Source organism: Dipodomys merriami, unplaced genomic scaffold, assembly GCF_024711535.1.
Source record: "Dipodomys merriami isolate MVZ:Mamm:240054 unplaced genomic scaffold, mDipMer1.0.p SCAF_1342, whole genome shotgun sequence".
NCBI classification, from domain to species: domain Eukaryota; kingdom Metazoa; phylum Chordata; class Mammalia; order Rodentia; family Heteromyidae; genus Dipodomys; species Dipodomys merriami.
In genome coordinates this window covers 84,653-108,606 of record NW_027202652.1, presented here as the reverse complement: position 1 = coordinate 108,606, position 23,954 = coordinate 84,653, and the positions used below count along the sequence as shown (strand labels likewise).

General features: G+C 39.3%; 1 protein-coding gene across 13 annotated transcripts in view; it reads left to right on the top strand.

The window, feature by feature from the left end:
* LOC138825117 (protein FAM114A2-like) overlaps positions 1–23,954 on the top strand; it is a 142,370-nt gene that overhangs the window by 74,135 nt on the left and 44,281 nt on the right. For 11 of the 13 annotated variants that reach the window (XM_070019532.1, XM_070019533.1, XM_070019531.1 and 8 more), the window contains 5 exons: positions 985–1,106; positions 2,614–2,652; positions 5,714–5,864; positions 6,051–6,292; positions 9,214–9,291. The gene's annotated coding sequence lies outside the window, so the exon portion shown is untranslated. Of the gene's footprint in view, positions 1–984; positions 1,107–2,613; positions 2,653–5,713; positions 5,865–6,050; positions 6,293–9,213; positions 9,292–9,555; positions 9,660–21,608; positions 21,747–23,954 lie in introns of those variants that run through there. The other 2 variants (XM_070019515.1, XM_070019516.1) reach the window with 2 other exon arrangements.

Here is a 23,954-nt window from a genome sequence, read left to right as displayed (position 1 = left end):
TTCTCCTCCTCCTCCTCCTCCTCCTCCTCCTCCTCCTCCTCCTCCTCCTCCTCCTCCTCCTCCTCCTCCTCCTCCTCCTCCTCCTCCTCCTCCTTCTTCTTCTTCTTTTCTTCTTCTATGTTGGTCTTGGAGCTTATACTCTGGGCCTGGGTCCTGTGCCTCAGCTCTTCAGCCCAAGGCAGGCACTTACCACTTGAGCCACAGCAACACTTTCAGTATTTTTTCTGGTGGTTTATTGGAGATAAGTGTTTCATGACTTTTTCTGCCTGGGCTTCGAAGTCATGCTTAAGCACTGATAATTTTCATTTATCTTTTGGCCTATATTAATTTTGGAAATTCAAATTCTATCTATTTTTCTATAATATCTACCCTTTAGTGTTACAGTTATTAAAAAAATTAGTTCTGGCTCTAATCCTAGCTCAGGGGGCTGAGATCTGAGGTTAATTGAAAGCCAGACCAGACAGGTCATTTTCGATAAATAACTCAGAAAGCTGGAAGTAGTCCTGTAGCTCCAAGTGTCTATGGCTATCCTTCAGAACAAAGAGCCTCAGGGATAGCTCCCAGCTCAAGCTCCAGGATCTGCAAAAAAAAAAAAAAAAAAAAAAAAAAAAAAAATTAGAACTGGGTACTTCAATCGTAGCTATTTAGGAGAATGAAATCTGATGATTATGGTGGGAAGCCAGCTCAGATAAGAGTGTCTGTGAGACTTTTATCTCCAATTAACCACCAAAAAGCTGGAAGTTGTGCTGTGGTTCAAATAATGGAGTGCTAGACTTGAGCACAAAAGCTAAGCCCCCAGGCCTTGAGTTCAAGCCCTAGGACCAACACAAACACACACACACACACACACACACACACACACACACACACACACACACACACACACACACAGAGAGAGCTGTGCTGGCATGAGCTCTTCAGTCTTTTCTCCTTATGAGAATTTTTTCATTAATATTTACACAATATTTTATTATTTTCATTCAGGTGAAATCTTTCCTTAATTCTCTGAGTGTAGAAGAATTAGAGGCTCTCATATTTGAATCGGAACAACTCAGAAGCATTTTCCCTAGCAGAATTTTATGAGGAAGAGGAAGGAGAGAAAAAAGGTAATATGAAAATTCAGAATCGGAGTGGGAAGATGCAATGTATTTATTATTACTAGAGTATTTATTATTACTAGGGTATTTATTATTATTATTAATATTAATATTGTTACTAGATTATTTATTATTACTAGAGTAATTTGTGTGTTTGTGTGTGTGCACGCACAACGCCTGTGCTGGTCCTGGGGCTTGAACTCAAGGTCTGCTTGCTGTCCCTGACCTTCTTTGCTTAAAGTTAGACCTTTAAGGACTTGAGCCACAACCCTACTTCCAGCTTATTTTTTGTGATTAGAGATAGGAGTCTCATGGAGTTTTCTTCCTAGGCTGGCTTCCAACTGTGATCCCGAGATCTCAGCTGCCTGAGTAGCAGTCTGACAAGGATAGCCACTGGTACCCTGCATCTCTCTCTTTTTTGCAGTGAGAATTTTCATGTAGAATTCTTTTTGCAACTTTCCCCCATCTAGGTGTTCAGACACGTCAGCCTCTTGCTTATGTCTTCTTTTTTTTTTCCCTGTCAGACTCCTCTTAGCATCCCTCATACTGATATTGTTCATACCCCCCTGCCAGTGATTACAGTTAAAGATTGCTCTTTTCAGAGTTTGTCCTCAGTTTGGCTAATGTTTCTTTATATCTCTGGATACTTCATCTGTGCCTCGTGACTTGTGGGATCCTTAATCCCATCTTGAATTGAGGCAGAAAAGGTGGTAGTACCTAAAACATGAGTGACAATCTTCCCCCTCCCTGCCTCCACAATTTAAAGCCTGTATCTCTTAGAAAATATGAATGTTGAAGCTGCTCATTTTTTATAGTAATTAGGTAATGTGGCAGTTAGTATAAAATGTAATTTCTGGACAAATGAATCTTAAGGGTTGTTTTATTTTAACATTTAATTAGATATATTTCTAAGACATATTCTCTGCTAATTGGCTATTTTAAGAAAGTGGAATCCAATGAATTCAGTTTTGTCTTTTTTTTTTTTTAAGCTGGTCCTAGGACTTGAACTCAGGGCTTGGATGTTGCCCTAAACTTTTTTGCTCATGGGTAGTGCTCTACCACTTGAACCACTGTACCACTTCTGGCTTCTTCTGAGTAGTTCATTGGAGATAAGAGTCTCACAGACTTTTCTGCCTGGGCTGGCTTTGAACCATGATCCTTAGATCTTAATTTCCTGAGTAGCTAGGATTACAAGCATGAGCCACCAGTGCCTAGCCCATTTGTAGTGTTTAAATGAACTATTTACTTTGCCATGGAATGACATTTTCACTCTGAAGTATACAAGTGGTCATAGAGACTAGAATTTTATTTGGTGAACATTTCTTAAAAGTGAATGAAATGAGCCTTTACGACGAGAAAAGCAACGATGTATGAGTCATTATACACATTCAAACTAAGTTTCAATTTTGTAGAATGTATTTATTGCTCTGTTGAGCTTTGTAGCTTCCCAGTGCTGTTTACAGACTATGCTGATGAAATCTGTGTTGTTAATAACAGCTATATTCATTGATTTCAGGACAGTTGGTCAGCATTTGGAAGATTTGTGTGACTCAGTGTGAGTATTTTCCCATTATTTAATGTGTGATGTTAGCAAATCATGTACAGGCAAAAGAAAAGAAAAGACTAACTGATTTTTAATTTAATACATCCAAGCAGAAAATCTTATGGTATAGCTTCAGGCTCATTGCTATCTATCTCATTACAACTAAATTTTAAGAGATGACCACTAGTTGAGTTTTAGTGTAATATTAAGGAGTATGCCAGCATTAGCTTTATTGATAATCTGAGAAGGCAACTAAAATACTTCTTCCTTTTCTAACTAAGTGACTTTGTAAGGTAGATTTTCTGCATATACTTGAAACAACATAACCCAACAGACAGTATAAAAGCAGATGAGAGAATACAGGTGTCTTTCATTAGGCTAAAGGATGAAGAGATTTATTAAAGATGTAAAACAATGGGACTATTTTGCTGAAATTTTACCTTTTTTGGAAAATACAGTTTTTTTTCAATAAGTGTATATTAATAAGTAGTGTTTCTTTTCTTTCTTTCTTTTTTCTTTTTGGTGAGTTGTGTGGAGTAAACTGTGGGCTTGGGTGCTGACCCTCAGCTCTTTAGCTCAGTGCTAGTATCCTACCACTTGAGCCACAGCACCACTTACAACTTTTTCTGCTTATGTGGTGCTCAGTAATTGAACTCAAGGCCTCATGCATACAAGACACTCTACCACTGAGCCACCTTCCCATCCCCAGTGTTTTTTGTTCTTAAGTTTACAAAACTACCATAAACACTTGAGTTCTAAATTTTCTTTTGTTTGGGTTGTGAAACTAGGACTCAATACCTGATGCTTTGCTCATTAGCTGAGTTCTACTTTTTAACATATCTGTCTGTTTCTCTCGTGTGTGTGTGCATGCACATGCGAATGCATGTGTATCCCCTATTTTTTATTTAATTTATTTATTTTTGTGCCAGTCCTGGGGCTTGAATTCAGCACTTAGGCATTGATCCTGAGCTGTAGTCTACCACTTGAGTTATAGTTGTACTTCTGGGGTTTTTTTTTGTTTTGTTTTGTTTTCTGAGTAGTTTATTGAAGATAAGAATCTCATTGACTTTCCTGCTCCAGCTAGCTTTTAATAGCAATCTATAGATCTCAGTCTCCTGAGTGTGTAGCTAGGATTACTGGTGAGAGCCACCAGTTCCTGGCTCTACTAACATTTTTTTTTGCCGGTTGTGGGGCCTAAACTCTGGGTCTGGGCACTGTCCCTCAGCTCTTCAGCTCAAGGCTAGCGCTCTATCACTTGAGCCACAGTGCCACCTCTGGCTTTTTCTACTTATGTGGTGCCGAGGAATCGAACCCAGGACCTCATGTATGCAAGGCAAGCACTCTACCACTGAGCCACCTTACCTTTTTAATTAGCTCTTTGGGAGCTCTCAAAATTTAAGAGTATTAAGAGGTCCTGAGACTAGCATGTTTGAGAGCTGCCAGATGAAAATTTTCCAAATATTAGTGCTTTTAAAGATGGCTCTCTGTTTACTTCTTTGAACTGTCAGTGTGCTTGCCACTGATATCTCTAAACCTCATTTGATTTTTTTCTTTTTTTTTTTGTTTTTTGTCGGTCGAGGGGCTTGAACTCTGGGCCTGGGCGCTGTCCCTCAGCTCTTCAGCTCAAGGCGAGCGCTCTACCACTTGAGCTACAGCGCCACTTCCGGTTTTCTGGTGGTTTATTGGAGATAGGAGTGTCATGGTCTATCCTGCCCGGGCTGGCTTTGAACCGCGATCCTCAGATCTCAGCCTCCTGAGTAGCTAGGATTACAGGCGTGAGCCACCAGCGCCCGGCTTTGATTTTTTTCTATTTCTCATCAACTGTAAAATAACTAGTCTTCAAGTTTTCTACAAAGCGAATATTTCTCAGTGAGAAACTTTTGTTACTCCTTTAGTATGGATTTTATGCAGACTGGGACATTTTCTTTTTTGTTTGTTGTCTTCAGCATCGTGTTTTAGAAGTCAGACTAGACAATTGTATAACATCTTACAAATAAATGATTCCTTAGTCTATGTAAAAGCTTGATTCCTGATTAGAAAATGTTTTCTGACCAGGTACTGGTGGCTCACACCTGTAAACCTAGATACTCAGGAAACTGAGACCCCGGATCTGGGTTTAAAGCCAGCTCACCAGCAAAGTCTGTGAGACTCTGATCCCCAGGTAACTACCAAAAGCCCAAAGTGGAGCTGTAGCTCAAGTGATAGATTGTTAGATTTGAGCTGAAGAAGCTCAGGGACAGCACCCACGCCCTTAGTTCATGCCCTAGGACTTGCACAAAAAAAGAAAAAAAGATTTTTTGAACATAAGTTCTTAATGTTTTTCTGAAGTATTGAGATGGCAGTTAACTATGATGGGCTTTGGAGTTATCCACTGAGTCAAAATGAAGATCTGTCTTTTACTAAAGCCATGTGACCTGCGATCCTGAGCTCTTTTCTCATCTGTAAGGTAACCCAATCTAATTCCTTACAGGTTGTTAAAATAAGTACTAAATGAAATACGTTATTCAGAGGCTGGGAAGGTGTCTCAGTGGTAGAGTGCTTGCCTTGCATGCATGAGGCCTTGGGTTCGATTCCTTAGTACCACATAAGCAGAAAAAGCCAGAAGTGGCACTGTGGCTCAAGTGGTAGAGCACTAGCCTTGAGCTGAAGAGCTGAAGAGCTGAGGGACAGTGCCCAGGCCCAGAGTTCAGACCCCAAGACTGGCAAAAACAAAACAAAACAAAACAAAAATGAAATAATGTATTCAATAAGTGGCATAATAGTCATAAGCAAGAGATGGTAATTATTTTAATGATTCCAAAGATATAATAGATTAAAAAATCTGCTTTTTAGAAGTCTTAACTTAGGAAACACATAAAGCCATTGTGATGTGTTTAGATAGTTGCATTCTTTCTAATTAGTCCTCAATATGACAGTTGTGTTATTTATAAACTTTTTTCTGCAATTAATTGCATTTGTTCATGTAATCAGCATCTGTTTGGTGTAGGAATGGGAATCTTGAACTTTAAATACCATTCAGAGGACTCTGAGGGATTTTCTAAACAGTTGGATTTTTGTCTAATATGTTCACCAGAAATGACTCTGAAAAGAGACTCCTACCCAACTCCTCTCACTCTTTGCCAGCCCTCCTCAGTGATATTTGTTGAGAATTCAGCAGTGATGTTGGCATTTAATGATATCTCAATGAAGTACTGAAAAAATGGAAGTAGCTGACGGGGATAAAGGTAGGAACCTGCTGTTGTGGTAGTGTTGGTCATCTTTTTCTATCAGCATTCTTGGACCTTGCCATCCCTTTGCCTAAGAATATGTCTTCCAATTTTGGGAGAGTCCTGCCTTTTTCCAAAGTCCCTCCAAAGCCCACACTTTATTCCTTTATTTATTTATTTTGTTATTGTTGTTTTTGGTGCCAGGACCACAGCTTGAACTCAGCTGATGTCTTACTAATCTGAACCACGGCACCACTCTGTCTTTTTCTTGCTAAGTGGAGATAGATCTAAACAGAATTTTCTGCCTGGCTGGCTTTAAACGTCCATCCTCCAGGTCTCAGCCTCCTGAGTAGCCGATTATTGTCGTGAGCCACCAGCACCATCCTACATACTTTCGATGCAACTTCTCCTCATCTCAATGCCAGTCACCAAATGCAAAGCCTCAGGCAAGTACTCTACCATGGAGTTATACCCCTAGCCTAATACTGGGCCACACTCCTGCCCAATATATACTTAATTCTGTGGAAAGTATTTGGTAGTGATCTTCCACCATTGTTTTCCTTTGTTATGATGGTACTGGGGTTTGAGCTCAGCTCACTCAAACTTAGTAAGCAGACACTCTACCACTGAGCCATGCCTTGGGCCCTGCTTTCCCTTGACTGTTTTCAGGGAGAGTATGGTTTCCTGCCTGGATGCATGCCTGAACTACAATTACCGATTTCAGTCTTCCTGTCATTGTTAGGATCACAGACACTTGCCACTGTGTCCAGCCTCTCTGTTGAGATGGAATCTCCTAAAATTTTCTGCCCAGGCTGGGCTGGAACTGCGATCCTCTTAATTTTGGACTCTCACATTAGTGTAGGAGGATGAGCACATATTAATGTAACAGGCTATGGCTGAGAAGGGATCTCACAAACTGTGCTGCCAAGGCTGACCTCAAATTATAATCCTCCATTCTCAACTTCCCAAATAGCTAGGTTTACAGGCATGAGCCACAGCAGTGACCTGCCTCATTTTGTTCGCAACACTTACCAAAAAAAAGTTATTAACACTCAAACATAATACATTGTATATCTGAACATTGTAAATTAAATGTATATATTGGAATATTATTTACATTCTAAGTATACACTAAATAATTTTTTAGAACAGAATGAGATAAATATAAATGAAAAAAATTCTGCATGCTATTGGATCATTTTGTCTATATTTTGTGATATAGGTATGTCATTATGTTTTCAGATTAATTTCTTGCACCCAGTAGGATTTAGTTGGATGACAACCTACGAGTCAGGTTTTAGATTTTTATTCATATTAGGATATAGTTAAATGTTGCTTAAATGAGTTACGTTGGTAAGGATGGTATTAATGAGATCACCTTCACAATCCATCTTATACTTGGGATTGCTAAGTCATTTTAATTCTTTCTCTTAAATGCCAAGGGAGAGACACAAATGAGCTATGATACATTCTTCCCACCAATCCCAGGAAATTTGGGGGACAATGGTCAGATAAAGCAGTAACAATTTTCCCTTTAAGCTATAGACTGATGATTAAGAAATATATAGATTCTAAAGGTTAATACCTTTGGCTGGTCTCAAAGTGAGTGAATGGATAGGATTTAGGTGTGTAAAGAGAGAAGGAATATTTCCTGACAGTATGTTTGGCTGTCTTGATTATAGTTTGCTCTTGACTTACCCATATGTTTGCATGTTTCTTCAGTGAGGTGTTCTGTTTTCCCATCATCAAGATAGCATTTTCCTTAGCACCCTTCCAACATTAATCCTTTCTCCCGCTGATTTAAACATCACCTTGCTCACTTGGATCATGGATTATTCCCTCAATTTTACTTCCTTTTTTTGTTCCTAGATTAGTGCTGATCAGTTCTCTACTCAGCCATTAAAATGATCTTCCTTTGATTTAAATTTGATCTTACTTGTCTCTGTTCTAAAATTCATTCAGTGGTTCCTCATCTCTTCGTTAGAAACTTTGAAATCTTACTAGGATGTAAAGGCCTAGTCTTTGCTGGATCCTACTTTGTTGCTTTTTTCCTTTGTTTACATTAAATGCTGTGATTATACTAAACTTCCTGCTATGCTTTCACCCCCTAATCTTGGCACTCATTTTCTCTGCCTGAAACTCTTCCCATAACTTGAATTCCATTTTTAAAATTCTTTTTCTTTTCTTTTTTTTCTGGTCCTGGGGCTTGAACTCAGGGCCTGGGTTCTGTCCCTGAGCCTCTTTGTGCTGAAGGCTAGTGCTCTACCATTTGTGCCACAGGGTCACTTCTGTCTCTTTCTGTTTGTGTGGTACTGAGGAATCAAACTCAGGGCTTCATGCATGCTAGGCAAACACTCTACTACTAAGCCACATTCCCAGCCCTGAATTCCATTTACTTTATACAATATCTGCTTCATACTCTCCATTCATTCTTCTGTAATGTGACGCAAAGAGTATTGAGAGTGGAGGCCAAGGTTTAACTCCTAACCTTTGCTAAGAAATCTTGTGGAAATTCTTGACCTCTTCCAGCCTTCATTATCTTTATTGCCAAAGTGTGATAATGCCCACCTCTCTTATAAGCCCATTAAGAACATCTATCGACATTCTATGCACAAAAAAATTCTATAAGCATGTCAGCCAAAGATGTTTGGTGTGGCAACGTGGGTGATGACAACAAGAATGATCCAACCAAGGAAGCATTTAGCTTCACTGCTCAGGTGACCTTCCTGAACCATCCAGGCCAAATCAGTGCTAACTATGCCTCTGTCCTGGATTGTCATTCAGCGTAAATTGCTTGCAAGTTTACTGAGTGGAAAGAGAAACTTGAAAAGAGATCTTGTAAGAAGTTGGAAGCTAGTCCTAAATTCCTGAAGTCTAGTGATGCTGTCATGGTTCATATGGTTCCAGCAAGCCTTGTGTATGTGGAGAGCTTCTCTGACTATCCTCCTTTGGGTCATCTTGCTGTTTGTGATAGGAGACAGTTGCTGTGTGTGGCATCAAAGATGTGGACAAGAAGTCTGCTGGAGCTGGCAAGGCCACAAAGTCTGCCCAGAAATCTCAGAAGGCCAAGTGATTATTATTATTCCTAACGCCTGTAGCTTCAGCTTATTCAGTGGTGGAAGAAAAGTCTCAGAAATGTTTGTCTTAATTGGACATTTAAGTTTAATAGTGAAATAATGGATAATGATAACAATGCATCATAAAAACTTGAGAAGGAAAGGAAAAAATTCTATAAGCACTCATATTCCATGCTCATTAAATTGTTATGCATACTTCTGCTGCCTTCACTCCTCTTCCTTCTCACCTTTCTTGTGATCCTCAGCAGTTTTTCTGGAATGTTTTTCATGTAAAACTTTGTTTTTTTCAGGGGATGAAGATTTTTCTGAAGAGATAACAGAGATGTTTTTCCCAACACATCTCCTGCAAACCAGACAAACTGGCCAGGGTAAGTTATTACTTCTTGGTGATTGTGATTCATTTATTTGTGACACTTCAGTGAATAAAAACTGAGATAGTAACCATTTACAATATGGAAGTAAGAACAAAAGCCTTGCTCTTTGTTGGTGACTTGTGAGCTATGTTAATATCCAAGGTCAGAGTGGGCAAAGAGGTTCTATATCCAGAGAAATATTTAATACAACATATATTCCATTGCCTGCTCATGCACAGGACATGGGATGCTTTTTCCTTTTATACCTATCTTTCCCAGGCTCAGGAGACATTCTGTAAACCAGTAAGCCCCAGGCACACAATGCTCTCTGGACAGAGGGAACTGATATAATCAAGATGTCCTGTTTGCTCCTAAGTCCTAGGGTAAGGACCCTAATAATTGATCTTTTTGGTTGTTGTTGTTATTAGAAAATAAATTTTGTTATGGAATGTCTTGGGTAGAAGAAAGACATTCCTCAAGCAACAAAGTAGCAGAAAGTTCCAGGCCAGCCTGTGCTAGCAGGGTTTGACCTCAAAAAGAAAAAAAAACATAAAGAAATACATGTTTAAAATCTACTGAATGTAAGAAAGAAAGAGTACGGTTTCCTGTGAGTATATAATGTCAGAGAGTTTCCTGGAAACAGTAGCCTCTAAAATGGGATGATTGTTTTTCTTTATAGGGAAATAGTAATAACATTTATTATTATAACCACAATTCAGTGACATTCAGTACATTTCCAGTATTGTAGAACCATCACCTTTATCTTATCCCAAACATACCCATCACCCTTGACAAAAATTTTGGGCCATTAAACCATTCATGCCTCTTGCCTTCCCTCAACCCACAGTAGCCCTGAGTTATTTTCTGTGTCTGTGAACCTTCTTACTCTTGGTACTTTATTGTTGTAGTCTGAATGTTTGGATTTCCATAATTTTTCATATGGTAACACTTGATCTTTTATTCTTATCCCCTAATGTTTGCTTTCTCCATAAAACCCTCTCAGAACACTCCTCGGGAACTCATCTTCTGCAGTTCAAGTGCATCTCTTCACTATTCAATCTAGTATTGTTTAAAAATGGTCAAATTTAAGAAAAGTCATAAAAAGAATATAAACAGTATTTATGTGCTTTTTATGAAAATTCACTATAGTTAACATTTTCCTTCATTCGCTTAATCACTTATTTGTGTGTATGTTCTCTTTGTGGACATACATTTGAGATTAACTTGTATATATCATAGTCCTCTATTCCTACCTATTTTAATCTTGCTCTCCTCAGGATAAAAATGTCCCATTATTACATAGCCACAGTAGTTACCGGCTTCAGTAAATTAATCACAATGCCATACTTTGCTTAATCTTTGTCTATATTTCAGTCTTGACAATTGGCTCAATTCTGTCCCTGTCATTTTTTTCTCCAGTACTAATACCAGTACATGATCATGAATTATATATAGTTGTGTATACTTGATCTCCTATAGTCTATAATAATTCTCTGCTTTTCCTTTATAACATTACTATTTTTAACAACACAAGCACCTGCTTCCATTTAGTAGCTAGGATGAGAGGTATGAGTGACTGCTGACTAGCAAATGTAGAGTTCTTGAGGGTTAAATTGTGTTATTTGTTTTTGTTTTTGTTTTTGTTTTTTACAAAGTATGAGGCTCATTGTAAAAAATGCTCAGTGTTGTTGACCCCATATAAACTAGCTTATTATCCCAAATATACATGTAGATGTTCAATAAGCAGATATGTCTCTATATTTTTATTCTAGGTAATTTGCTAGGTGCTAGGGAAGTAATGATGAGAATGACATAGAACAATCACAAGAATAAAAGAAATCATGTTAATAAATATTTTTGAGGTCAATAATTCTCAATGTGGTCCCTATGTGGCAATTCTCGGAAGGCAGTTTTCAAATAATTGAAATTTTTGGCATAGAGATACAGGGTATAGCAGGGGCATTGGCCTGGTTGTCTGCAAACTAAGGGTGTAGGGAAAAGTGCACTGGAGCATGTGATTCTGGGAATAATTTTTTAATATTTTTGTTTACATTGTTTACCTTTTTTTCTCCAGGCTAGCAGGCTTCATACCTTGAGCCACAGCTTAATTACTCACTTTCTTTTTTCTTTGTTCATTTTTGCTGACCTTGGGGCTTGAACTCTTCTGCCTGGGCCCTGTCCCTGAGCTTCTTTTGCTCAAGGCTAACACTCTACCACTTCAGCCACAGCACCACTTCCAGCTTTTTCTGAGTAGTCTATTATGTTTCTCGGACTTTCCTTCCTTGCATCAAACTGTGATCCACAGAACTCAGCCTCCTGAGTATGAGTAGCTAGGATTACTGGTGTGACCCTTTGGCACCTGGCTAGGTTTTTCTTATGTTTTGGTTCTGGACCTAGGGCTTGAACACAGGGCCTGGTCAGTGTTGTTTAGTTTTTGTTTTTGATTTAAAGCTGATAGTCTATTTGAGCCAAAGATCACTTTCTGCCTTTTTGTTGTTGTTTTCATTCTTTGTGTTAATCCCAGGGCTTCAAAGTGGCCTGGCCAGTCTCCAGTGTCCATGCTTTCTCCCACTTCCGCCCCCCCCAAGTTAGCAGGCACTACATCTTTAGCCAGTGCACAACTCTTCCTTTTTATTTTTGGTGGTTGTTTTTATTTCTTTGTATTTGGCTTTTATTTATTTATTTATTTTGGCTGGTCATGGGGCTTGAACTCTGGGCCTGGGTGCTATCCCTCAGCACTTCAGCTCCTGGTCCTCTACCATTTGAGCCACAACACCACTTGCAGCTTTTTTTTCTGCTTATGTGATGTTGAGAAGTCGAACCAGGGCCTCATGCATCCAAAGCAAGCAGGCACTCTACCACTGAGCCACCTTCCCAGCCCTGGTTTTCATTTTTTTATGGTGATACTAGGGCTTGACCTGCCAGTCTTCTTGAGGTGTTGGGCTTTTTCCCCCCTCTAGGATGGAAGTTTTACAATTTGAGCCATAGCTCATCTTTTTTTTTTTTTTTTGTTAATATAGTAAGGTCTGCTCCTGGATGGTGAGCAGACACCACACTCCTCACAGCAAAGTCTCCACCCAGTAACTGCGTTACCTAGGCAACTGGGACACCTGGAAGAAGTCACATTTGCATCCACTGAGGTCATATCTGAATTTGATGTGTCCACACCTTTCTCTGCCCGTACCCTAGATAAGGCCTAGCCCAGGCCCAGACACTCTCTCTCTACTCTCTCTCTGCTCTCTCTGCTCTTTTCTAGCTCTTTCCTCTCTCTTTCCTCTCTTTCCCAGCTCTCTCTCATTCCAAGGCCTTTCCCAGCCATGTGGAGTGCCAACCTTGCCTGGTCCCAGCAGGTCTACTGAATAAAACTACCCCTTACCTGAATAGCATGTGCATGGTGCTGTTTTTACTCGGCTATCTCTTTTTTTCAAACCTAACAAGTGAGATAAGTGTCCTATGGCTCTAACTACTCAGGAGGCTGAGATCTGAGGACCTCAGTTGGAAGCCAGCCCAGACAGAAAAGTCCTTGTGAGACTCTTATGTCCAATTAACCACTCAAAACCCAGAAGTGGCGCTATGGCACAAATGGCAGAGCACAAGGCTTGAGTACAAGAGGCTCAGGGACAGCGCACAAGTCCTGAGTTCAAGCCCCACAACTGTCAAAAAAGACAGAAAGGAAAAAAGAACTACAGGAAGCCAAGATGACTATCCAGAGAGCTTGGTATTGGCATAAGAACAGACATCAGGACCAATGGAATAGAATTGAAATCCCAGAAATGAACCTACAGACCTATAGCCATCTAATCTTCGATAAGGGAGCTAAAACAATAGAATGGAAGAACGACAGCCTCTTCAGTAAATGGTGCTGGTAAAATTGGTTAACTACTTGTAGAAAACTAAAGCTAGATCCTTATATATCACCTTGCACCAGAATCAACTCCAAATGGATCAAAGACCTCAAAGTTAATGCAGACACTTTGAAAACATTACAGGATAGAATAGGAGAAACCCTAGGTCTCCTCGGCTCAGGCCGAAATTTTCTGAATAGAGACCCGGAAACACAACAAATCAAAGAAAGGTGGGACAAATGGGATTGCATGAAGTTGCAGATCTTTTGCATGGCAAAGGACATAGCTAGCAAGATCAATAGAAAGCCCACTAATTGGGAGAAGATCTTCACTAGCCATACAACAGACAAGGGTCTCATATCTAAAATATACTTGGAACTCAGAACATTAAATCCCCCAACAACAAATCTGCAAAGAAAAAACAGCCCAATAAACAAGTAGGCTAAAGACTTAAAGAGAAACTTCTCTGAAGAAGAAAGAAGGATGGCCAATAGACACATGAAGAAATGCTCAGCCTCTCTAGCCATAAAAGAAATGCAAATCAAAACAACATTGAGATACCACCTCACCCCAGTTAGAATGGCAAAAATCAAGAACTCTAACAACAACAGATGCTGGAGGGGATGTGGACAGAAGGGAACCTTACTTCATTGTTGGTGGGAATGTAAACTTGTTCAACCACTTTGGAAAGCAGTATGGAGGTTCCTCAAAAGACGTCACATAGAGCTCCCCTATGACCCAGCAATCCAATTTTTGGGCATTTACCCAAATGTTTACAAACAAGACCACACTAACGCCAACAGCACAACTATGTTTATTGCAGCATTATTTACCATAGCTAAGATATGCAACCAAGCCAGATGCCCCTCAGTAAATGAATGGATCAAGAAAATGTGGTATATATACACAATGGAATTCTATGCCTCCATCAGAAAGATGACATTGCCCCATTTGTTAGGAAATGGAAAAACTTGGAAAACATTATATTAAGTGAAGTAAGCCAGGCCAAAAGGAACATAGGTCCCATGGTTTCCCTTATTTGCAATATCTAGTATATGTATGAGTCAAGCGGAAAAGGTCAGATAATGTAATGTTATGAAAATGAATCCTTAGATATGTATTTTAATGTTTTTTTTTCTTTCATGCATTTGTTTCTAACACATTTATAAGATTATCTCTTTGTAGCTTTGTATGTCCCTCCCCCACAGTATAACCCTGCTTTCACTATATTTGATGTCATTATAAATTGTGTAGGAGATGGGGAAAAACAAGTCATTTAAGGATACAGGTAGACCTGTTGCAACAATGAGAAGTACAAGTTGTCATGTCGAAAACGAGCTTTACAATGTTGGTGGGGGGGAAAGCCGGGAGGATTGGGTGGGCGGTTGGGGGGGGAGGCTGGGAAGGGATGTGTAGTGTAAACAAAGGAGGAGGCTGCAATGCTTGATAAGAAATGTACGCATTAACCTGCCCATGTAATTGTAACACCTCTGTACAGTGTGTTCACAAAAAAAAAAAATAAAATAAAATAAAGAAAGAAAGAAAAAAAAAAGAAAGTTGAGAGCCAAGGTTCAAAGCCATCCTAGGCATGAAAATCAATGAGACGTTTTTCACCAATTAACCAGCAACAGGTAGGAAGCAGTAGAGCTCTAGCCTTGAGTAAAACTCAAGTTTTAGCCCAGGAGTAGCATAAATGAAAAGAATTCTCATTTACTTTCCTGCCCAGGCTGGATTCAAACCACAAGAACTTAACGGCGAAGTGACCTGCCAGACTCAGCTCCATCCAGGGAAAAGTCACCCAGCTCAGGCGCCAGCCATTGGAGTGCCTTGCCTCACTGGGTAACCAGAGCCAGAGGCTGCCCCTCCCTCTAGCAGCCACCACAATCAATTGAAAAACAGAAACCCTGAGAATGGCTCCAGGCTGGGCACTGTGAGCTTTATCACAAAATAGCCCCAGGGAAAAGCTACTGTTTGTTGAAAGGCCTCAACTCTACCCAGAACCTAGCCTCATCACCACATCCCCCACTTTTGTGATTCTCAGAGCAGATCACCCTCCCAGAAAACTAACCTGGGAGGGGGATCTCAAAAGCTTGGGTAAAGCAGAGCATTTTTCTGCCTCTTCCAACCAACCAACTTAAGAAACCAATCAAGCCACAGGACCTCAAGCTGACCAGAGACTCCAACAAGAGACTGGTTACAGACAAAAGGGAGATACAGGATTCTTCCCACACCTCCCCCCCCCAAAAAAAAAAAATCAAAAGACTTTTTTTTCTTTTTTTTTTTTTCTTCTTCTTTTCTTTTTTTTGCTTGTTTTTTGTTTTTTGTTACCATATATATATATATATATATATATATATATATAAATAAATTTTTTCCCTTCTAAAACTTTTATTAATCTTTAATTTTTGCCTCTTCTGAAAAAATAATTGTTTTCCAGTAACTTTTTTTTTTCTCATCTTATAATTTTTATTTTAGGAATATGTGAATGAGCGTTTTCCTTTCTTTTCTTGTATTCTTTATCTTTTTCTTTCTTTCTTAATTATCTTTTTGTTTTTTGTCTAGCTCTACTGAACTTCTGATCTTTTCTTCTCCCTTTCCCATCCTTAAAGTTTTTCACATCTCCTCTATGTCCCTCCCCTTCTCTGAACATATTCACATTCCTCTCTAAATAGACGGTCTTTTAACCTCTATAATAACATTAATTTTTACGTTTCTATTTTTTTTCTGGTCTCTCTTCATTCCCCTTTCCGTCTCTTCTTTTTCTCTCTCTCTCTACTTGCATCCTACCCAACCCATTTCCTGCATTGTGATTAGGACATAGTTAACTCTCCCTGTGCCTCCCCACACCAATCTATTCCTATTTTTTACCCACATCTCTCCCTAATCCTAATAATTTCTGGTTTTCCAAATTCTTTTCTGCGGTTCGAAGTCCTTTAACATATAGTTGTTTGATGTTGAATAGATGTATCTGTTGAACTAGATTGTATCTGTAGACTATTGACTGTACAAACGCAAACTTTGGTTGATGGTTGCCTTAAGATAGTGTTCTAGCACAAAACTGGTGCAATCTTCATCTCAAATGGGCCGAGTAAGCCGGGAAAACACAAGAAAAATGGCAAATTCGGGTATCTCAATTCACAATCTTGATAATCATGGATTAGAACAGATAAAGAATAATCCAGAGGAGAGTTCCCAAATAGCTCTACAAACTCTAATAGCAAACATGATAAATGAGAAGTTTGACAATGTACAAAGGACTCTGTATGAGCGTGATAGGGAGAGAGAGGAGGCATCCCGGAAGTTTATACAGGAATATCACAAGCGTGAGGAAGCTACTCAAAAACTGATACAGGATTTGCGTGAACAACTTGAGAATACTCAAAGAGAAAGGGAGGAATGGCGTGAGCAGGCAGAGAACACTCAAAGAGAACTGCAGGAATCCCACAAACGGGAAGAAAGAGAACTGCAGGAATCCCACAGACGGGAGGAAGCTAATCAAAGAGTAATTCAGGAATTGAGAGACCAGGTAGAGAATACACAAAGATCACTAAAGGCATTCATGGAATCCATTAACAAAGAGCTGAAGGAAGTCAGGGAGACCACAAAGGGAATGCTGAATGGAACCCAACAGAAGGAATGGGAGTCCAAAGAAACCATAACCAATCAACTAAGTGATCTGAGAACAAACACTGAACACCAAATTAAGGAAGTAAAGAAATTCATACGAGACCTAAAACAGAGCTTCAACAAAGAACTTGAAGCCATCAAAGCTGACCAATTAGAAGGAAAAGAGATAAAAAACAAAGTAGAGAGTCTTGACAGCAGGTTAGACCATGCAGAAGATCGAATCTCAGGGATTGAAGACAGCCTAGATATTATAGAGAAAGAACATACAACCATCCAAGACAAGTCCAAGAAATATGATAGGTCTATCCAACACCTGGAAGACACCATCAGAAGGCCCAATCTAAGGATAATGGGTGTAGAGGAGCACGTAGAAACTGAAGTTAATGGTCTAGGAAATTTGTTTAACAGGATCCTAGCAGAGAACTTCCCAAACATACAAAAAGATAGGCCTATTCAGATACAAGAAGCTTTTAGAACCCCAAATAGACCAGACCAGAATAGGACATCCCACCATCACATTATAATCCACACAGGATCAACCCAGACCAAGGAAAAGATCCTTAAAGCTGTCAAGGAGGAAAGGGTAATGACCTATAAAGGGAAACCAATTAGAATTACCTCAGATTTCTCAGCAGAGACAATCAAAGCAAGAAGAGCCTGGAATGGCATATGCCATGCCCTAAAAATAAACAACTATCAACCAAGAATACTGTACCCAGCTAAACTCTCCTTCATAACTGAAGGCCAAATAAAAACCTTCCATAGCAAAGAAAAATTGAAACAATACATCTCCACCAAACCAGCCCTACAAAAGATTCTTAAAGATGTCCTACACATCGAAACCAACAAGACCGCAACAAAGGCCAAGAAACTGCACCCAAACTGAGAATCCAAGAACCTTAGGAAGAACCCAGTTTTCGCAGCCCCCAAGAAGGTGGATAACATGGCAGGAACTCCCAAATACCTCTCAGTCCTATCTCTTAACGTTAACGGACTGAACTCTCCAATTAAGCGACATAGACTGTCTAGTTGGATTAAAAAACAAGACCCTTCTATCTGCTGCCTGCAGGAGTCACATCTTGCCCGTAAAAACAAACACATTTTCAAGGTTAAAGGCTGGAACAAAATCTACCAAGCAAACGGCCCTCATAAACAGGCGCGAGTTGCAATCCTAATATCAGATAAAATAGACTTCAAATTAAAATTCGTGAGAAGAGATAAAGAAGGTCGCTACATACTAATTAAAGGATCTCTCCTTCAGGAGGATATTACAATTCTAAATATCTATTCGCCAAACAATGGAGCACCCAAATTTATCAAAGAAACACTACTTTCCCTCAAATCCCATATAGATTCAAAGATATTAATTGTTGGGGATTTTAACACACCACTCTCCCCACTAGATAGATCAACTCGGCAAAAACTCAACAGAGAAACCGCAGATCTAAACAGCTGCATAGATCAACTAGACTTAACAGACATTTACGGAACATTTCACCCAGCAGCATCAGAATACACGTTCTTCTCAGCAGCACATGGAACGTTTTCTAAAATAGACCACATTTTAGGCCACAAAGCAAACTTGTCTAAATTCAGAAACATTGAAGTTATACCTTGCATTCTCTCTGACCACAAAGGAGTAAAATTAGAACTCAACACCAAAAGCCACCAAAGAAAGTCCGGTATCACATGGAGGCTGAACAATACACTGCTGAATCATGAGTGGGTCATGGAAGAGATTAGAAAGGAAATTCAAATGTTCATGCTATTCAACAAAAATGAACACACAAATTACCAGCTCCTCTGGGACACAGCAAAGGGAGTACTCAGAGGCAAGTTTATAGCTCTGAGCTCCTACATCAACAAATTGGAGAGATCTGAAACTAACAATTTAATGACACATCTAAACCTCCTTGAAAAAGAACAGCAAGATAAACCCCAATCCAGTAGATGGAAAGAAATAATCAAAATTAAATCAGAATTAAATGAATTAGAATCCAAAAAAACTATAGAAAGAATCAACAAAACAAAGAGTTGGTTCTTCGAAAAACTTAACAAAATTGACAGACCCTTAGCAAACCTTATCAGAAAAAGGAGAGAACACACCCAACTTAATAAACTCAGAGATGAGAATGGAAACATCACCACGGAAACAACCAAGATTCAGAACATTATAAGGGAATACTTCTCAAAACTTTATGGTAATAAGTTTGAGAACTTGACAGAAATGGACCTTTTCCTAGCAAATATTGACATGCCAAAACTAAACCAAGAGGAGTTAAACTAGCTTAACAGGCCCATATCAAGCACTGAAATAGAAACAGCAATAAGAGTCCTCCCAGCTAAAAAAGTCCAGGACCAGATGGTTTTACAGCGGAATTTTACAAGGCCTTCAAAGCAGAGCTCACACCAATACTCCTCCAACTCTTCAATGAAATTGAAAGAGAAAGCTCACTACCCAACACATTCTATGAAGCCATCATAACTCTCATCCCAAAACCAGGCAGGGACTCATCAAAGAAAGAGAACTATAGACCCATTTCTGTGATGAACATTGATGCAAAACTTCTCAACAAAATTTTGGCCAATCGACTTCAACAATTCATCCAAAAAATCATACACCATGATCAAACAGGATTCATTTCAGGGATGCAAAGCTGGTTCAATATACGCAAATCAATTAATATTATTCATCACATCAACAGGAGCAAGAATAAGAACCACATGGTTATCTCAATAGATGCAGAAAAAGCATTTGACAAGATCCAACACCCCTTTATGATGAAGGTTCTCGAAAAATTAGGAATCCATGGAACATTCCTCAATACAATAAATGCTGTATATGACAAACCTACAGCCAGCATTTTACTCAATGGTGAATAACTAAAGCCATTTCCTCTTAACTCAGGAACAAGACAAGGATGCCCACTCTCTCCACTTCTCTTCAATCTAGTATTAGAATGCCTAGCTACAGCAATAAGACAATATGCAGACATAAATGGGATCCAATTAGGGAAAGAAGAAATAAAACTCTCCCTCTTTGCAGATGACATGATCTTGTATTTAAAGAATCCCATAGACTCCACTCCCAAATTACTCAAGCTGATTCAAAACTTTGGCAAAGTAGCAGGTTATAAAATTAACCCCCAAAAATCAATGGCTTTTCTATATGCCAACAATGAGAAAAGTGTGGCTGAACTTAGGAAAGCAACTCCATTTGTAATAGCCCCACAAAAAATAAAATACCTAGGAATTAACTTAACCAAAGAAGTGAAGGACCTCTATGATGAAAACTTTAAAATCTTGAAAAAGGAAATCAACACAGAACTTAAAAAATGGCAAAACCTCCCATGCTCCTGGATTGGCAAGATTAACATCGTGAAAATGGCAATACTTACATTCATATGGAACAATAAAAGACCCCGAATAGCAAAAACACTTCTCAACGGAAAGAACACTGCTGGAGGAATATCAATACCAAATTTCAAACTCTACTATAAAGCCATAGTAATCAACACAACTTGGTATTGGCATAAGAACAGACCTCAGGACCAATGGAATAGAATTGAAAACCCAGAAATGAACCTACAGACCTATAGCCATCTAATCTTCGATAAGGAAGCTAAAACAATAGAATGGAAGAAAGACAGCCTCTTCAATAAATGGTGCTGGCATAATTGGTTAACTACATGTAGAAAACTAAAGCTAGATCCTTATATATCACCCTGCACGAGAATCAACTCCAAATGGATCAAAGACCTTGAACTCAAAGCAGACACTCTGAAAACATTACAGGATGGAATAGGAGAAACCTTAGGTTTCCTTTGCTCAGGCCGAAATTTTCTGAATAGAGACCCGGAAGCACAACAAATCAAAGAAAGGTTGGACAAATGGGATTGCATAAAGTTGCAGAGCTTCTGCAGGGCAAATGACATAGCTAGCAAGATCAATAGAAAGCCCACAGATTGGGAGAAGATCTTTACTAGCCATACAACGGACAAGGGTCTCATATCTAAAATATACTTGGAACTCAAAAAATTAAACCACCCAACAACAAATCTTCAAAGAAACAACTGCCCAATAAATAAGTGGGCGAAAGACTTAAAGAGAAGCTTCTCTGAAGAAGAAAGAAGGATGGCCAATAGACACATGAAGAAATGTTCAACACCCCTAGCCATAAAAGAAATGCAAATCAAAACAACATTGAGATATCACCTCACTCCAGTTAGAACAGCAAAAATCAAGAACTCTAATAACAACAGATGCTGGAGGGGATGTGGACAGAAAGGAACCTTACTTCATTGTTGGTGGGAATGTAAACTTGTTCAACCACTTTGGAAAGCAGTATGGAGGTTCCTCAAAAGACTTCACATAGATCTCCCCTATGATCCAGCAATCCCACTTTTGGGCATTTACCCAAATGTTTACAAACAAAACCACACTAAAGCTACCAGCACAACTATGTTTATTGCAGCATTATTTACCATAGCTAAGATATGGAACCAACCCAGATGCCCCTCAATAGATGAATGGATCAAGAAAATGTGGTATATATACACAATGGAATTCTATGCCTCCATCAGAAAGAATGACATTTCCCCATTTGTTAGGAAATGGAAAGGTTTGGAAAAAATTATATTAAGTGAAGTAAGCCAGGCCCAAAGAAGCATAGGTCCCATGGTCTCCCTTATTTGCAATATCTAGTATAGGTATGAGTCAAGCGGAAAAGGCCAGATAATGTGATGTTAGGAAAATGAACCCTTAAATATGTATTTTAATGTTTTCGTTTCTTTCATGCATGTGTTTCTAATGCATTTATAAGATTATTTCTTTGTTGCTTTGTATGTCCCTCCCCCACAGTGTAACCCCCGCTTTCACTATATTTGATGTCAGTATATCATGTGGAGGAGATGGGGACAAACAAGTCGTTTAAGGATTCAGGTGGACCTGTTGCAACAATGAGAAGTACAAAATGTCATGTCAAAACCAGCTTTACAATGTCGGTGTGGGGGGGGGGGGAGGGGGGTATAATTGGGTGGGGGGAGGGGGGTAAAATTGGGTGGGGGGAGGGGGGAGGCAGGGAAGGGAAGTGAAGGGTAAACAAAGGAGGAGGCTGCAATGCTTGGTAAGAAATGTATGCATTATTCTGCCCATGTAATTGTAGCCCCTCTGTACAATATGTTCTCAAATAAAATAAAATACAATTTAAAAATAAAAAAAAAAAAAAAAAAAAAAAAAAAGAACAGCAAAAATCAAGAACTCTAACAACAACAGATGCTGGAGGGGATGTGGACAGAAAGGAACCTTACTTCATTGTTGGTGGGAATGTAAACTTGTTCAACCACTTTGGAAAGCAGTATGGAGGTTCCTCAAAAGACTTCACATAGATCTCCCCTATGATCCAGCAATCCCACTTTTGGGCATTTACCCAAATGTTTACAAACAAGACCACACTAAAGCTACCAGCACAACTATGTTTATTGCAGCATTATTTACCATAGCTAAGATATGGAACCAACCCAGATGCCCCTCAGTAGATGAATGGATCAAGAAAATGTGGTATATATACACAATGGAATTCTATGCCTCCATCAGAAAGAATGACATTGCCCCATTTGTTAGGAAATGGAAAGGTTTGGAAAAAATTATATTAAGTGAAGTAAGCCTGGCCCAAAGAAGCATAGGTCCCATGGTTTCCCTTATTTGCAATATCTAGTATAGGTATGAGTCAAGCGGAAAAGGTCTGATAATGTGATGTTAGGAAAATGAAACCTTAAATATGTATTTTAATGTTTTTGTTTCTTTCATGCATGTGTTTCTAACGCATTTATAAGATTATTTCTTTGTTGCTTTGTATGTCCCTCCCCTACAGTGTAACCCCCGCTTTCACTATATTTGATGTCAGTATAACATGTGGAGGAGATGGGGACAAACAAGTCGTTTAAGGATTCAGGTGGACCTGTTGCAACAATGAGAAGTACAAAATGTCATGTCAAAACCAGCTTTACAATGTCGGTGTGTGGGGGGGAGGGGGGTATAATTGGGTGGGGGGAGGGGGGTAAAATTGTGTGTGGGGAGGGGCGAGGCGGGGAAGGGAAGTGAAGGGTAAACAAAGGAGGAGGCTGCAATGCTTGGTAAGAAATGTATGCATTATCCTGCCCATATAATTGTAGCCCCTCTGTACCGTATGTTCTCAAATAAAATAAAATACAATTAAAAAAAAATAAAAAAGAAATGCAAATCAAAACAACATTGAGATATCACCTCACCCCAGTTAGAACAGCAAAAATCAAGAACTCTAACAACAACAGATGCTGGAGGGGATGTGGACAGAAAGGAACCTTACTTCATTGTTGGTGGGAATGTAAACTTGTTCAACCACTTTGGAAAGCAGTATGGAGGTTCCTCAAAAGACTTCACATAGATCTCCCCTATGATCCAGCAATCCCACTTTTGGGCATTTACCCAAATGTTTACAAACAAGACCACACTAAAGCTACCAGCACAACTATGTTTATTGCAGCATTATTTACCATAGCTAAGATATGGAACCAACCCAGATGCCCCTCAGTAGATGAATGGATCAAGAAAATGTGGTATATATACACAATGGAATTCTATGCCTCCATCAGAAAGAATGACATTTCCCCATTTGTTAGGAAATGGAAAGGTTTGGAAAAAATTATATTAAGTGAAGTAAGCCAGGCCCAAAGAAGCATAGGTCCCATGGTTTCCCTTATTTGCAATATCTAGTATAGGTATGAGTCAAGCGGAAAAGGTCAGATAATGTGATGTTAGGAAAATGAAACCTTAAATATGTATTTTAATGTTTTTGTTTCTTTCATGCATGTGTTTCTAACGCATTTATAAGATTATTTCTTTGTTGCTTTGTATGTCCCTCCCCCACAGTGTAACCCCCGCTTTCACTATATTTGATGTCAGTATAACATGTGGAGGAGATGGGGACAAACAAGTCGTTTAAGGATTCAGGTGGACCTGTTGCAACAATGAGATGTACAAAATGTCATGTCAAAACCAGCTTTATAATGTCGGTGTTGGGGGGGAGGGGGGTATAATTGGGTAGGGGGAGGGGGGAGGCTGGGAAGGGAGGTGAAAGGTAAACAAAGGAGGAGGCTGCAATGCTTGGTAAGAAATGTATGCATTATCCTGCCCATGTAATTGTAGCCCCTCTGTACAGTATGTTCT